The sequence below is a fragment of the Harpia harpyja genome, chromosome 12, assembly GCF_026419915.1.
Source record: "Harpia harpyja isolate bHarHar1 chromosome 12, bHarHar1 primary haplotype, whole genome shotgun sequence".
In the NCBI taxonomy this organism is placed as follows: Eukaryota; Metazoa; Chordata; class Aves; order Accipitriformes; family Accipitridae; genus Harpia; species Harpia harpyja.
In genome coordinates this window covers 41,851,504-41,866,607 of record NC_068951.1, presented here as the reverse complement: position 1 = coordinate 41,866,607, position 15,104 = coordinate 41,851,504, and positions in this window count along the sequence as shown.

Genomic DNA, 15,104 nt, shown 5'->3' with positions numbered 1-15,104 from the left:
TACTTAAAAGCATAGAAACTTAAAGAAGAGTAAGTACAGCATCTGAATCTGAATAGGCTATAAAAATATTATAGTAAAAACATCTCAATGTAAAATATTAAAAGCATATAGAAATTATAGAACAATGCAGCTTTTTAATAACTACTTTGTGCCACTGTTATCCACTGAGCCTTAGACTTTTTAAGAACTAGAACAGGCTCTATTGCCAAGGAGAATTTAAAATGGCCCCACTGCTTGCTCATGCAGCGCCCACGACAGCCCACGCTGTGCTGGGAAGCCTTCTCCTCCATGCAGCTTTCGGAACTCGGTGTGTGCGTGCAGCAGGCAGCCCCGAGTGATACCAAGGGACTCTGGATACTGAGTTCAGTAAAGAAACATTACAGATCGTACATGATCTGTTCATTCTTTTGAGAGTTCTTGAAATATCCTACAATAAAATATAGTATTACATTTTCATTGAAAATGACAGATACTCATATGATCCTATCAGATCTTGCCATGGGGAAACCTAAAATTTTAGGTTTTAAATAACTAAAAAAACCTAGAGACAGGTCTTAGAAGCATTAATACGCCCATCAGCATTCCCATATCTGCCAACCTCCAACTTTTGGGGAAGTCTGGGTCAGGCATTGGATTGAAAAGTGGGGTTTTTGAGCAAAAATATTGTGTGATGCAAACCAGTATGGTTCCAGTCTAGGCTTATACATTCTGAAGGGTTCATGTTTAAAGAAATGCTTTGCTGTCAGCAGACAAATACCAAAATAATTGTTCTCTAGGGGGTGAAAAACACCAGTTAAAATGCAGACACACACCCAGTTCCTCATTTTTAGAGCATACTAAAAGTTCGATATGCTAGGCTTTGGCAAATTGATCCAGGAATCTGTAGGTTGTGCAATAAACATTTGCCCATTTCTCTGTCTACACCATTTGAAACCAAGTTTTTAGGTGATTATCATCCAATGCTAGAAAACGTTATGGTTCACCCCTATTTTACAAAGTCACCTTATGCTGAAAAGATTGCAGTGGAGAAATAGAATGTGCCTTTCTGAAATTTCCAACTTCAGCTTAGTGCAAGTAACCTCATGGAGGCCTTTGAGATTCATATCTGGGGACATACTGAAAGTTTCATTTTGGATGCTCCCAGTAGACTCCGCTGGATAGCGCTGGGCAGAGCTGCTGCTCTTGGATGGTTCACGGAGGATACCTGCCTGCAGTCACTGGAGGGCTGGCTCTTAATGCTTCAAAACTGTGCTTTAACTCTCAAGGTTCCTATTTGGTCCTTGATGGACAGGACAGGTGATGTCCTGGGTACTGGGATGACCTGAATTTGAATAAGCTCAAGTCTGGGCCAGACAGACCTTCTTTGAGTAGAAGTGTGGACACAAAATATTTACATACAGATCTTGGTGCAAAAGTTCACAAAATGTCTTTGAGTCACCATGACCACTAAAAATAATAAAATAGAGGTATCATCCTAATCGTTTGATTTTTAAATTCACAGAGCAATATCCTGGAAGAATGATAGAGAATATTTTATTATCTTTATTTCTGCTGGAATTTTCTTTTACCTGATCTTCTACTGAAAACTGCTAAACAAATGCCACCCGGCAACCATGAACAACTTCAGATCATTCGTGAATAAACATGTTATCAGAGGCATTATCACACAACATTATCTGGAACAGGCAAACGTGCTATGATTAAAACTCCAAGGGAAATCAGTTTTGGTTTCATGTAACATTTGGAGTTACGAGTTTGAAATCATGTCTACCTTGAATACTGCAAGACTTCAACCAGTCTGCCAACAGTAGGATGCTTTATGCAATCTAGCTTGTACAGGAAGATAAATGCTATTTCGTGTAAGACTAAAATTACTGCTTATGAGTTCTTACCCTGTAAGGTATTTCGTGGTCCTCACCTGATGCCAAACTTGCAGCAAAGCCTTAGGCTGGACTGGTTGTGCCTGGGTAGGTGAGACCTGCTGGGATCACCTTGGCTTGGCCAACTCACAGCCCTGGAAATGCAGGTAAGAGCTGCTTGATGCAAGATTCAGAACAGTGTGGGGGGGGTCTCCTTCCTTGCAGCTAACCCATAATTTTAGAAACCTAATGGATCTACCTGAAAACTCTTCTGAAAGAACAACCCAGTCCCTCAGATGAGTCACCTTTTCTTGCAGTGAGATGTTATTGGGCAAGGCAACATACAGTGTAAATCATAGGAGTTTCTGTCCCTGGGGTTTAGAAACCTCAGTCACTAAACTTAGAGTTTTGGAATTGCTTTGTAAGGAGTTTTTTGCTGTGGTTATTGTAATGCTCATACTTGCACGCTGATCTCCCTTCAGCTGTTCTCCACTGACAAGCTGAAAGACTATTTTGGTGACGTCCCGGTGGGAATGACAAACTTGTTTACCTTCTGAAATGTTCTCAATCAGTAGCAGTCACCGTCATGGCCTCAGTCCCATACCTGCCTTTCCTTCACCGCCACTTCTTAACTCTGGCCTAAAGCTGTTTTGGTCTGTAACAAGGATGGAAGTAGCTCTCTCCCGGCTGGCCAGTTGGGCATGAGGTGCTCCCTGCCAGTGCTCCCAGTGCTGCCTCACCCCGTGTACACCTCCCAAAGGGAGTCAGGATGTCGGTGTGGGAGAAATCAGTGGTTCCTGAGGGCACCTAGCTCCATGCAGGGGGTTATCTGGGGATACTTCAGCAGTAACCAACGAAGGTGAGTGCAAACCCCAGGGAACGGGCTAGGGAAGAGGGGATCCTGCGAAACCCCCGTGGGCGTGGGTGTGAAAGGGTCAGCAATGCTGTCCGGGTTGGAGGTGCCCCATATCCTGATGTGGTCATGATAACAAATTAAAGCCAGTGCAGAAGAATCATCACGTGCAGAATTATTGTGCAAAAATAGGCACACGTTGCATCAACCGAGATCCTGCCCACACCGTGGCCCTGCCATGGGCTGCTCCAGGCTGTTTTGGGGCATAAATGGCTTTTTTGGCACAGCTGAAGTTTCCAAAAATGTAGGAAGAATTATGTCAGTGTGCAAGAAAAGAGATGACATGCATTTGGGGAGCACTGGGCTAAACCAGTTCTGGTGTAGCTTTAAGGGCCAGAGGGGGTGGGCCAGACATTAGGGACAGCTGGGGCTTTAGGGTGGGTTTAGGTTTAGGCTTAGGTTTAAGAGGGGGGAGAAAGAGGACTTTGGGTTTTGCTTTGCTTCTGGGGAAGGTAGGGAAGGAGGTGTGCTTGGTTGTGGTATTCACACTGATTAAGGTAATACTTTTTATGGCTTTTTTCTCTTGTTTGTAGTTGTGTTAATAAGCATTTGTCCCGTCTCCTGACACTGAGACCCTGGGTAAAAGCCTCAGCTTTGGCAATGCATTGGATGTTCCTTAAGCTCTTAAACATAAGCAGAATTTATGTTTTCAGCAGTGTTTTGGCACAAGTGTCTTCAGACAATGAAGAGCTGTTTGCTAGGTACTCTGGTTAATGAAGTGTCCTTTGAGGATTAATTTGTCAGGCTCAATTTATTATTTCATGCCAAAAAAAAAAAAAAATTAACGTTGAAAGTCTGACTTAAATGTAAAACTCGGGGGGAGGGGGGAGGTGTCAGACAAAGCTGTTAAGGATAGTAAAAATTAGTCCCTGTGCATTGGTGTTAGGGGTTTCAGCCTGAACCTGCTGGGATCAATGAATGTTTTGGTACTGGATTCAGTGTTGCAGGAGGTGATCTGTGCTGTGCTGTAACCATTTATGATATGTGAGCATGAGACCGATTTCTTGTTGTGTAAGTTTTTTGGGGGGTAGTTCCACCCCAGGGCTTGACCTTCCCGTCTGCACAGCCTCACTAATCATTGAGCTTTTTTTGTATGGAGAAGAGATTGTGTTTTCATTCCTTAGTCTCAAATATCTTGGAAAATCAGATGTTTTGCAGGGAAACTACTCTTAGTGAAAGTGAGCATTAACAGGAGAGGTTTGCTCTGCATTGGGCTGCTGTAGGGATTTGGTCTTCTGCAGCCTGGAGCCATTAAAAGGGAAAGATAAAAAATGCTCGGGCAGCTAAGCAGTGGCTGGTGGTTTCTGGAGTTCATATCTTGGTGATAAAATACTGGTAATCTGTGAATTCTGACATTTTTTAGGAAAACAAATTCCAAAATGTAGCCAATGCAATGGAGTTGTGAGCTTGGTGTTCAGAAGTCAAGTAACTAAAGCTTCTCATCTGTGCTCCCTGCACACACTGTTTTCAGGAGTGTTAATTAGATGTTAACTAATGTGGAAGCTTGTACTTTTCTATTTTTTGGCAATCCCCGTCTAAGGGTTCTCTCTGATGATGTGAGTATTAATAAGCCTTTGCTTGGTTGTTAGTTACTGTGACACTATTGATAATGACAGTCTGTTTCTATGGTAGACATGCAGAATTTCTTATGTGTAAAGATTGTTCAAAGGAAAAAAAAAAACCAAAACCACCACCACCACATTTTCTGTTGATAACAATACACATTAAAGTTGTGATTAGAAGCTTCCTAAAGCTTTTTGGATACATTCGCCTCGCTGCTTGAGGCTGAAGGCATTTGAAGGTTTAAGAAACATTGCGCACCTGTGAACATTGTCAGCTTGGTTTAGGGTTATTCCTCAGACTCATCAGGACATCATTCCTAGCCACGTGAAAGAGCTAGTTCTTCTTGATGCACAAGAAAAACCAGAGTAGTTTAGCCTGCTGCTGAAGACTAACCTGGACTGCTTGAACTGTTGGCAGGATTTGTCAGAGGCGGGATGGGTTGCAATCACATTGATGTTCCCTTTGGAATACTGCAGTTTTCTGAAAAAAATGGAAAGTGCTGGCTACTGTATAGGACTTAAGGGAATTGTCAACCATATGAGAATTAAAATGCATATGTGCATATATCTACATTGTTTTGATGTCCTCTAGGTGAGCTGGTTTTGTTGGAGGTTTTTTTCCGGCTTACTTCATCTTCCAGCATTCTTCAGGAGTGCCATCACTACTGATGTTGGGCTGGCTGTGTCATGTTGTGTGCGAAGTACAAAACCTGAGGGTAGCCTCCAGTGTTTTGTTATGTTTTGTCATTAAATTTCATTAGGGTGATATACAAGAAAATAATTGTCAAGAGTTTAGTTTTGGTTTGTTTTTTTTCCTCCATGCATTTAAGTCTTTGCCATCCATTTTTATTAACCACAGTACTTTGCCTGGAGGAGATGCTGCATGTTCTTGGTGTGCTGTTTTTATTTACAATATGTGAGAAAACGACTAAATATTTTCTTGGACCCCGGAATGTTTCCTTTGGACTCCGTGTGAAGAGGAAAGCTGAAATAAATCTGGAACTATTTCAGAGGGATGAGACTGTGCTCTCACTTCTTCCATCACTAGATGGCACGCTGTGTGTAGGAATGGACTTTTGCCTTGGCTGGAGCTTGGAGATGCTGAGCCATGCCAAGCGGTGAGTTAATTTGTGGAGACACAGAAGTAACTGAGCAATGACAGGCAGTTCACTTGAAGAAAACCTGGGTGAAAGGGACAAAAGCTGAGCAGACAATTAACTCTGTGGAGATGTCTGTGGCACATGCTGAATGGGCAGATAGCAGGAATGGGTGCAGATGACAGGCATCAGACCGACAGTTCTCATTTGGGTATATGACACAGGCAGCAATGACTGTTTCCTGCCAAAACATGAGAGTGCTGTGATTCTTGTTTTAATAATTATTCTTTATTTTTTATGTAGATGCTACATGTACACAATAGCTATCGAAGAACAGCAAAATTCAATTTTCATTCAATATTCTGAATGGTTATCAAATGTGTTCCCTGAACCACAGTAAAGAGGTACCAGTGGCAGTTTATGCACATGTTTAGAATTAAATTTATAAGCAGAAACAAAGCTAGTGCTTGGGGAGTTTCAACTGGCAGCAGCCAAGCTCCCCCTCTGTGCCCCCAATGGCAAGCACAGACCTGCTCAGTTTTATTTCAAGGGGGAGTTGTTGCTTGTTCAACACTTACTTGAAAAAAATCCTACCCCTGTTCTGGGCCCTTAAACTCAAGCAGACGCTCTTGCTGACTCTTTTGGGAGTGCTGCTAACTGAGCCCCGTCTCTTGGACGCCCGGGCTTTGCACGGGAGCAAAGCAGCACTGGCGATGCCTCCCGTGGGGTGGTACCGTGGCCACTGGCTCTGGACGTAGTGTTAACTTGTCCCTGGTGCTTCTGCATCAGGTAGTGTTTTCTGTCACTGGGAAGAAAGAAAGAGAAGAAGAAATAAAAAAAAAAAAAAAAAAAAGCAGGGGGGAACCCCAGCCAAATCAAACTCTCCCCATGCCCAACCCATACTCATTCACAGGAAGTGCGCTGCCTTGCTTAATCTTCCATTTACTACTAAACATAGTATAATTATGCTGAGATCTTTTGCAGGGAGCCAGGGTATAGCACTGATGCAATGAGAGTAACAGGAACTTCAGCGAGCTAGGACCTCATCGTTTAAGTGTGGTATATAAAGGCTATCAAAGAGTAATCGCTAACCGTTTTAATGTTATTCACAATACTCTTCCCACCTGTATTTGATGAAATATTGCACCCTCACTGATACCACTTCTTGCATTTTGGATTCAAACCCCTCCGAGAGCAAGAGACAACTGCACTTGATGTCCCCTAATTGGGATGCTGTGGTAGGGCAGACGTGGAGATCTTAGCTAATTGCCTTCAAGACGAGCAAGCTAGGTAATGAGAGGAGTATTGATCTGTGTACCAGTGAACATTGCTCCTTTGAATTGAGGAGATTGATTCGTGATACTTGAGTCTCTTCAGCTTAAAGGCAATAAAGGAGGTGGTATGTTATTCCAAGGAATGTGACAAATCCCAGTTTTGTCAAAGATCTGCAGTTCCTCTAATGTGATTCAAAGGCAAAGATAAATCTTTGATGGAAGCCCTATTTCATGGATGTTTTATATATTCCCTCTACTGGATATGTTTTTGGCAACTTAATGACAATCCTAAACTTAAATATCATGGGAAGATCAACTGACTGCAAAAGACTTTTGAGTTTTGACTGTTTCTGTGCATACTTGTCATGAAAACAGCATGATATACTCTATTTCAGATGCCATTAAAAGCTCTGAAAAGGCATTGCATATTGTCTCCATTGTAGGCAGCTGGATCAACAAAATCTTTGAAAAATATGGCTTCAGTATCAGTGGGACTTCTAACAGGCTTCGATAGTTTTATCACCCTTTGAAGAAAACCCTAGTGCTGTAGTTAATAAAGGAACAAGCAAAGCCCCAGATTAACTTAAATGCAACAAAATCCAGTTTCCAATATAAAGAACCAAAATCAAACCTATTTGTATAAACATGATGCTCCTCTGAAGCATGACTTCTTTTAAGATAGCTAGTTAATCAAAATTCCCTAGAAAATAGAGGAATATAGCTTTTGTAGAAGTGCAAAGTGACAAGAAAACACCAGAAAACTCTTAAAAGAGAGTGCTGAATGAATACTTTCAAATTACACTGCACTTCCAGAGGAACAGTTTCTGCAGGAGGAATCTGAGACTTAACTCTCCTTTCTGCCCCAGCAGTCAGGTTCCTATTAATGTTTTAGGTTTTGATTGGGGGTGCTTTTAAAGAAAAAATACTAAAATAATACACACATTCAAACATTTTAACTGTGAATTTATCATTGGGTTTTTTAGTAGCATCACATCATCAGATAAAATAACAATGTAATCCATTGTATGCACATAGACTGTCCACCTGAGGTCTATTTATCCTAGAATTAGGACTTTTGTTTCTTTTCCTGTTTCACCTCTAATTTTATCATGCTTTGATCAACTTAGAAGCTATTTTAGAGCTGTTATTGTGGTGAAATAGACTAAAAAAAAAAAAGTGTTGAAATAAAGATTGGTCTCTTCTTTAATTTTTGTTCTGGTTCTTCTGTCATTGAGCATCTATATGTGCATGCACCGAAATAGTGTCACCCTGTAAGTGATCTCTTCCACTGGGTCTGTACCCAAGGAGGCACATCCTTAGACCATTAAGGGAATCTTGCCTTTTTACTTAAATACTTAAGAATAGAACTTGACTTTTGTTTAAAATTATCCAGTAAGTTTGGGGTTTTTTTATATTTAAAAAAAAAAAAAAAAAAGCATGTGTATTGGCATGGCAACTCCTTACTCTTGCTGCTACTCCTGTACTAGGACTGCTGACCTGCAGCAGCCAGTAGAGTATTCCTTAAATGAAAGGAGAGACTTCATTATATTCCTGGCAATTCAAAAGGCCTGCTCAACTGGGTGTACTGGAAAATTTCAGCTGCAATCAATCACTTTATTACTTTCATCTTATGCAGTTGATTTTTAAATGTTAACATCTAATATGGTTATCAAGCTATTGCTTCCTCTGGTTATGAAACCTCTCAAGTGAGGTCAGGCACATTTGTTTAATCACCAGTTTTATAACTGGTCATTGATGTGACAGTGTTGAGTCTGGCTGCTGTGCTAACCAGTTATTTTTGTTTGGCATTCAGCTGATAGCATGCACTAAAATCAGTGCTGTACTGTTTTACTTTCAGGTCCATAATCCTGTGGGGGTTGGGGAGGGATAGGAAGGAAATAATGAAAAAGAATATTAATTAAAATTTTAATTTGTTCAGCAGACCTTTGGGAAACACAGAAACTTTCACTCCCAGTATATTCAGCAGAAGCAGTGCATGTCACTATAAATATGGGTGCTGCAGTGATGCATGCTGTTATTAGTTAGTCATTACACATAAAAACTAGAATAAAGACAGTTTAATTAAATGACTTTCCTATTCCATGCCTTTCTCCACAAGATGTGCATTCCAACAGAAAAGGAGCCTTTGTGTGCGTCCGTCACAATATACAGTGCGTACCTTGCCTTTCCATCTGCAAAACTTCTGAAAAATAAGAATTGATGGGGTTTTTTTATACATATCTGTTCTAGACTGTGGTGAAATGTGTGGGAAAAGCACTGCGTGTTGATTTCAGCGAGGACTTGGATACTTTATTCTGATCCTAAGAGTGTAACATTTTTAATGTATATTGCAATACATATCTGCCTAATTATTCAGCAGTGATGCAGTTTTAGTGGTAGTAGACCTTGTACAGAGCATAAGAGGCAGTTCTGGTGGTAAAAATCCAGGAGATACTAATTTTCAGGTACTAGACGCTTGCATAAGGATGTCTATTACCAGGTCAGGAGGCTCATCCCTTGAGTACTCATCATAGCTTGTTCTTAAAGCCTGAATAGTTGGCTGCATAAAGTGGGATCACTGCAACTGTAAATACTTCAGTAGACCAAGTTTTGGTATAAATAAACAAGTCTAAATGGGATGTAAGATGGTAGATCAGGCAGTGGTTTTGTTTTAGGTCTGTAATGCAAACAGAAACATTTTGCATGGAAATGATGCATATATTTAAAAAGGAAGAAGAAAATGAAAAATAAGTGGTTATTTTAACTTGGAGGCTAAAATGATGGTGGAAAACCAGCACAAAGATTTAATATGTGTATGAAACCTAGAAATTAACTGAGCAGTCATATTGTTCAGGATGTTTGAATATGAAGCTAAAGAGCATAGGTGGTGATGGCATTGATATTTACATTAGTCCTGTCTCTAGGAGAAATGAGCGTTAATACTGTGTATTATTTCTCAATTTCCAGCTTAAGAGCAGACCTTCATCCAATAATTGTTGAAGTAAATGGCATGGGGTCGGAGGTGGGTAGGGAAAGGAGGCATAAGTGAAGTAGGTTTTACTGGAATGAACAGTCAATTGGGTCTGGAGTTGGAAAAGTAGTTGAAAGCTTGCTCAAATACTTTTACCTTGAGTACCTTGGTTCAAGATACCCTGAATCTCTGTCTGCTTAAAATCAAGTCACATGAAAGGTATGTGGTAATAGAATAAGGCTGAAAGAGCCCTGCTGAAAGAGGAGGAAAGTCCCTGTAATCTTACCAAAAACAGTTGCTGTGTATATAATCCAAAATTTAATTCTAGCATCTTCTTCTTCATAGCCTTTTGAATAGGAGCAATAAATTCTTGCAGTAATCCCACACTGGACCTGTGCGAGATGGTGGGGCGTGGTACATTTATATGAAGGTAGTTTATAGTGAAGTTCATTTATTTGAGTGAATGTGCTGTAGATTGCAATTAATGACATTATTTCTCAGTAGCAAAAACCTATACTGTTCTTTGCACTAAACTTAAATGTTCCCCAAAGAATCAAATGAAGTAATGTAATTTATGTCCTTATTTGAAGCTGTATCATCTAGTCTATAATTCCTATGAGCAGCTCTTTTATTGAGAAATATTGGTGCTATCAATGCCACTTTTATATTAGAATCTTTTTATACAAGCATACAATGCAAAGCTGGAAAGAAAAATGTATTATTTTTCAGTCACTCATCCCTGTAAACCCCAAAGACAAACTGAAAGCTGAAATTCCTGGAGGTGAGGCAGAAGCATTTATCACTCCAAATTCTGGTACATAAAGCCCAGGAGATCAGACTGGTTTCTGAATGCTGAAAGACAACTGACGTTATACTTCAGGAAAAAAGAGGGGAAGGGTGGAGCTTTCACAGTGGAAAAACAGGGTGAAAAACATCATGTTGCAGAAATAGAGTAGAGATGAGATTTATCTGGGATTACTTCTTTTAAAATCCTAGGTGAGCTGAAATCTTCCTTAAGAAATGGGTTAGGCCCTGTTACGTTTTATTTAATAACTCTCAGTATAACACCCAGCTCTGATACAGCAGCTCATATATAGGGACCTCAAGGCAATGATATTTTTTTAGCCCTGTTTTATAGATGAGAGAATGAAGGTAAGAGAAGGTGAAGATAGGTGGCAGCAAGTGTCAGAAACAGAGCCCTGCAGGTTTTTGGGTGTAGGTTAGAATTTCACAGTTCCCTGATCTTATGTAATTAGGATAGGCCACTATATCTTGTAAATAATAATTTAGTTCATTCTGGAATAATTGTTTTTAGTGTAGAAGTGCAGAGTGGTGGATGCTGTTACTCGCATGGATGCCTTCCCAGTCCCTCAGTGCATGTGCTGGCTCATGGGGGGAATAAATTTTTTGGCAGCTGGGGCAGGTGGAGGTTCAGCCTTTGTGGCTGTTGCTTCACCAGCTCTTCAGGGCATCCCTTGGGTCTGTGGCACGGAGGAGAGCTGCTGAAGCACATCTTGGTGGGAGCTGTGCAAAGCGTGCTCACGGGACATGCGGGATAGTTTAAATAGTCCTATGCCCACAGCCTGTCCAAATAACGAATCCTTAAATTTTAAACTGCAGGATTTTACAGCTCGATCGGGTATCTTTGGATGCCAGTGCTTATTTTCCCTACAATTCCCATGCGGTCCAAATGCATCTCTTAAGCTCTGTAACTTGGGGCACAGTATGCTCTATTTCTGGCTTTAAGTGGAGAAAGATAAAGCGAGCTGCACAGTGCGTGTTTGTCCTGTTAAAAGTGTAATGGTATTTGTTCATGTCTACATCTCTTATTAAAAGCTATTTTTATTTTTTTAATGGCAATTTAAGACAAATACCCCTTCGGTTCATTTTCCCTTCTAAAGGTATTGCACGAGGACTCTGGGTACTGAGACAACACAGTACGTACCCCAAAGCAGACGCTCAGTGATCAGCATGACATCTGTACCCGGCAATTCCTTAATCCAATGCCAGTATTGATTAAAGCAAAATATGCTGGTTTTGTAATCCCTTAGGGGTCTGTGTTGAACTTTGTTAGTGGTGACCTGGCATATATGTGCTCCTTAGACAGGAATGGGACATTCATCTCTCTCTAACACTACCTACTAGTGGGTGGATTTGTTCTGAGGTCTCAGACATCGGATTCTTTCTCATGCACATACCTGTTTCCCCTGGATGTCAAAATCCTGCAGGACTTTACAGATACTCAAGATTCTCACTTTCTTCAACAAATATTCCCCTTCCGTGCCATAAGGTAACCGTGTCCAGCAGACCGCCGTGGGGGACAGGAGGTACCCCTTGCTACTGCCATGTTGGAGACAAATGTCCTGGGAAATGGGTGTATGGATGTATTTCTCTTTAGTTGCAGGGTGAACCTATCTCTGCTATATATGGCTGGAAGATCGGGTATTACCATTGTGGACAGGCATAATCATTCAGGTTGAGGATAAACGGGATATTTATACACTGGGACAAATGTTTATCTTAACTGTGAAACAATTAGAAAATACCTGCTTCAGCCTAAACAATTTTTTTTACCACCACAAAAATCTCTAAGAAATTGCATGTGTGCATGTCCTTGCTGAAAGGAGTGGTGAACTGTGAAGAGACGTTTAACAGAATAACTCAAGTCTTCACAGCTATCATAATTCAAGTGAAAATATGGACAGCTTTTTATGGCAAGACAGTTTGTTCACATTTCTTGGCACACTTGGTCACTGCAGGGAATTTAACTATTTAACTCCAATTAATCTTTGAAAGATCCACATACGTCTCCAGGAAATTGGAAGCAAACGGATCCTTATTAGATGGGTTTGGGCCAGACTTTTCTTACACAGTTTCAGCTCTAGAGTTGACGTGGTCCTTCCTGACTTTTTTCCTCTCCACTAACCCGAGTCCTCCCGCAGTGCATCTGCCTGGCTGCAGAGCCACCAGATTTCTAGAACTAAATTGTATTAACCCAAAACACAGAGTTGGGATCTTCCATGTTTGGCTCCTCTTTGGGTTAATTGCAAGATGTCACAGCGGATTCTTTCTTTATTTTTAAAGCTGTTCTTTTCACTTCTCTGAAATGCAGGGATTGTACTTGGGGAGGGTTTTTAGAAACTGCTTTTGTTTCATAATGCAAGTTGTGAATTAAGTGCTTTGGCCTTCCTGCACCAGTGGACCTTTCTTTGATATGGTTAAACACCTGAGAGGTGAGCCTTGGGGCTTTCCTCACTGTGGGGTATAAAATATGGATTATTTCTTAAGGTAAAAAAACCCAAACCTATCTTTGAAATGTGTTCAGTGAGAAAAGTGTGCAAGGTTACTGCAGCCCTAGGGCGACAGTAATGTATGCTCCACAAGCTACATAAGTTTGACATTGTGGTTTTTTAAATAAAAAGCTGCTGCAAAACAGAGCGTTGTACAGCACTTATCGGTGGGCAACTCTTATCAAGATCTCCGAGATACTGTGAACTTCATGAATTAATGCATCAAAATTAATACATCACTAAAGAGTCTGAAGTGTTGTAGTTGTTCAGTGGAGAAGAACTTTATTTTCTTCTGAGAAGGGGTTGGGAGAATGTTTTTAAGTGATGGGGTTTGCTGCTCCTGCTCAGATGTACCACAGGTGACCCTGAAGGTGCAGGGCAGGTTGCGCTTATTTTCAGTGGGGTCCAGTGGAGCTACGTTGTTCAGCAGTCTGGTCGTGGTTTGTCTTTCCTGCATGGGACCAATGCAATGCCAAACAATTAGAAAACAATGTTATATTTTTCATTATTCATATATTATTGATAAAAAGGCAGGATTTGTTTTACTAATGCCAGCTGATTGAGTATGAAATCCTCAACTTGCTCTACTGAAAACCACTAAACATCTTAAAAAATGAAACATGTTATGTTTGTTGCCATGCTAGTCTATCCTAGGAGATTAGATGTTTATCCAGGGTAAAGTATAGCTATGTAATGCAACCTCAAGGCAACCAAGACTTAGCAAACTGAGTAGCTCTGCTTTGTTAACAACCCCAGACAAATCCAGTGACAAGAGCATGCTGCAGCCTCCCTTTGGCTTGCAGCACAGAAAGGCTGTCCCATGAAGCTGTATCTCTAAAAGGTAGATAAAACCAACTTCCACAGAGCTTTTCCTGACTCTAAAATCTCTACAGCAATTGAAATCTATCCTGTTGGTTGCTGGAGGGATCCCTGTCCCTGCAGGGAGCATTAGTTATGTGGGGTGGGGAAACCACTCCTTTCTGAGAAGTCCTCTCTAAACTATGTGGTGGGTACCCTGTTAGGAGGAAATGATGCCAAGTAAATCTGTTCCTTTATTCTGGAAGGTCTGCCTGGTCTCAAATTAGTGAAAAAAACTGAAGATTGTCCAAAAATAATTTTTGCTCTTCCATGGGAACCACATTGTTTAATCTAGTTCATTGACGTGCTTAGATCTGCTGACCCTCTCTAGGGGAACAGAGATCTATACATCCTCTTTTTGTTGTTGTTGTTATTTTAAAGCAAAGGACAAAGGGTAAGGTTTAAGTGCTTCCCTTATTCTCTCTTACTTTGCTGTGTTCTGCCTTGCCAGATTCTTCCTGCTCAGTGGAACAAGTCTGTGTGAGAGAAGGATGTGTTGCTGTGATTATCAACAGAGTCAGTTTTAGTGTCAGTCTTTGCCATAACCCATACCACTGTACAGTCCTTGAAAGAATGACTTTTCGCATCTTTGGGGATACCTGGGTTTTATCGGTTGAAAGTGGCTTTTTTTGGAACTGCAGCATAGTCACAAATAGACCTTCCCCGAACTCTAGTTTCCAACTGATTTTGTGTTATTTTTCTGACTTTCATTACATTTGTAATAAAAGCTGAAAATTATTAATGTATAGGGAAACTCTCTGTATTACCGATAATTTTCTGGCTTTACTCTTAAACTTGCAGCCTCTGCACATCCCAGTGTTAGGAGATGTGTCCTCAAGACTGATTCCTAAGCAGCTAGTCCATGTGCTTTACTGACTTGAAGAAAGTAAGTTTGTGTCCTTGACCTGTATTTAAGTGATGCCTGTGGTCTTTTAATATCCCACGCCGATATCTGAAGTATGGTACGTGATGTCTGCCTGTACCTTCCTCCTTCTGCTTCCCAGTCTGTTAAGCATTTTGAGCCTGTGATAGCTGTGGTTGTGACCCAAAATCCCTTCTTTGCGCTCTCTGGATGAATCGGTACCTTGCCAGGGAAGACTATGGTGCTATAAATTACACACTAGTGTATACGCTATATATCCTCACGTCCCTGGGCTGGCTGGGATCACAAGAAGGCCTTTGGAGAACAAGTGTGTATGTGCAGATAGTTGTGGAGCCAGTTACTGTTGATAAATTAAGTGCCAGATATTTAATCATAATCTTTAATCACATGTCCAACT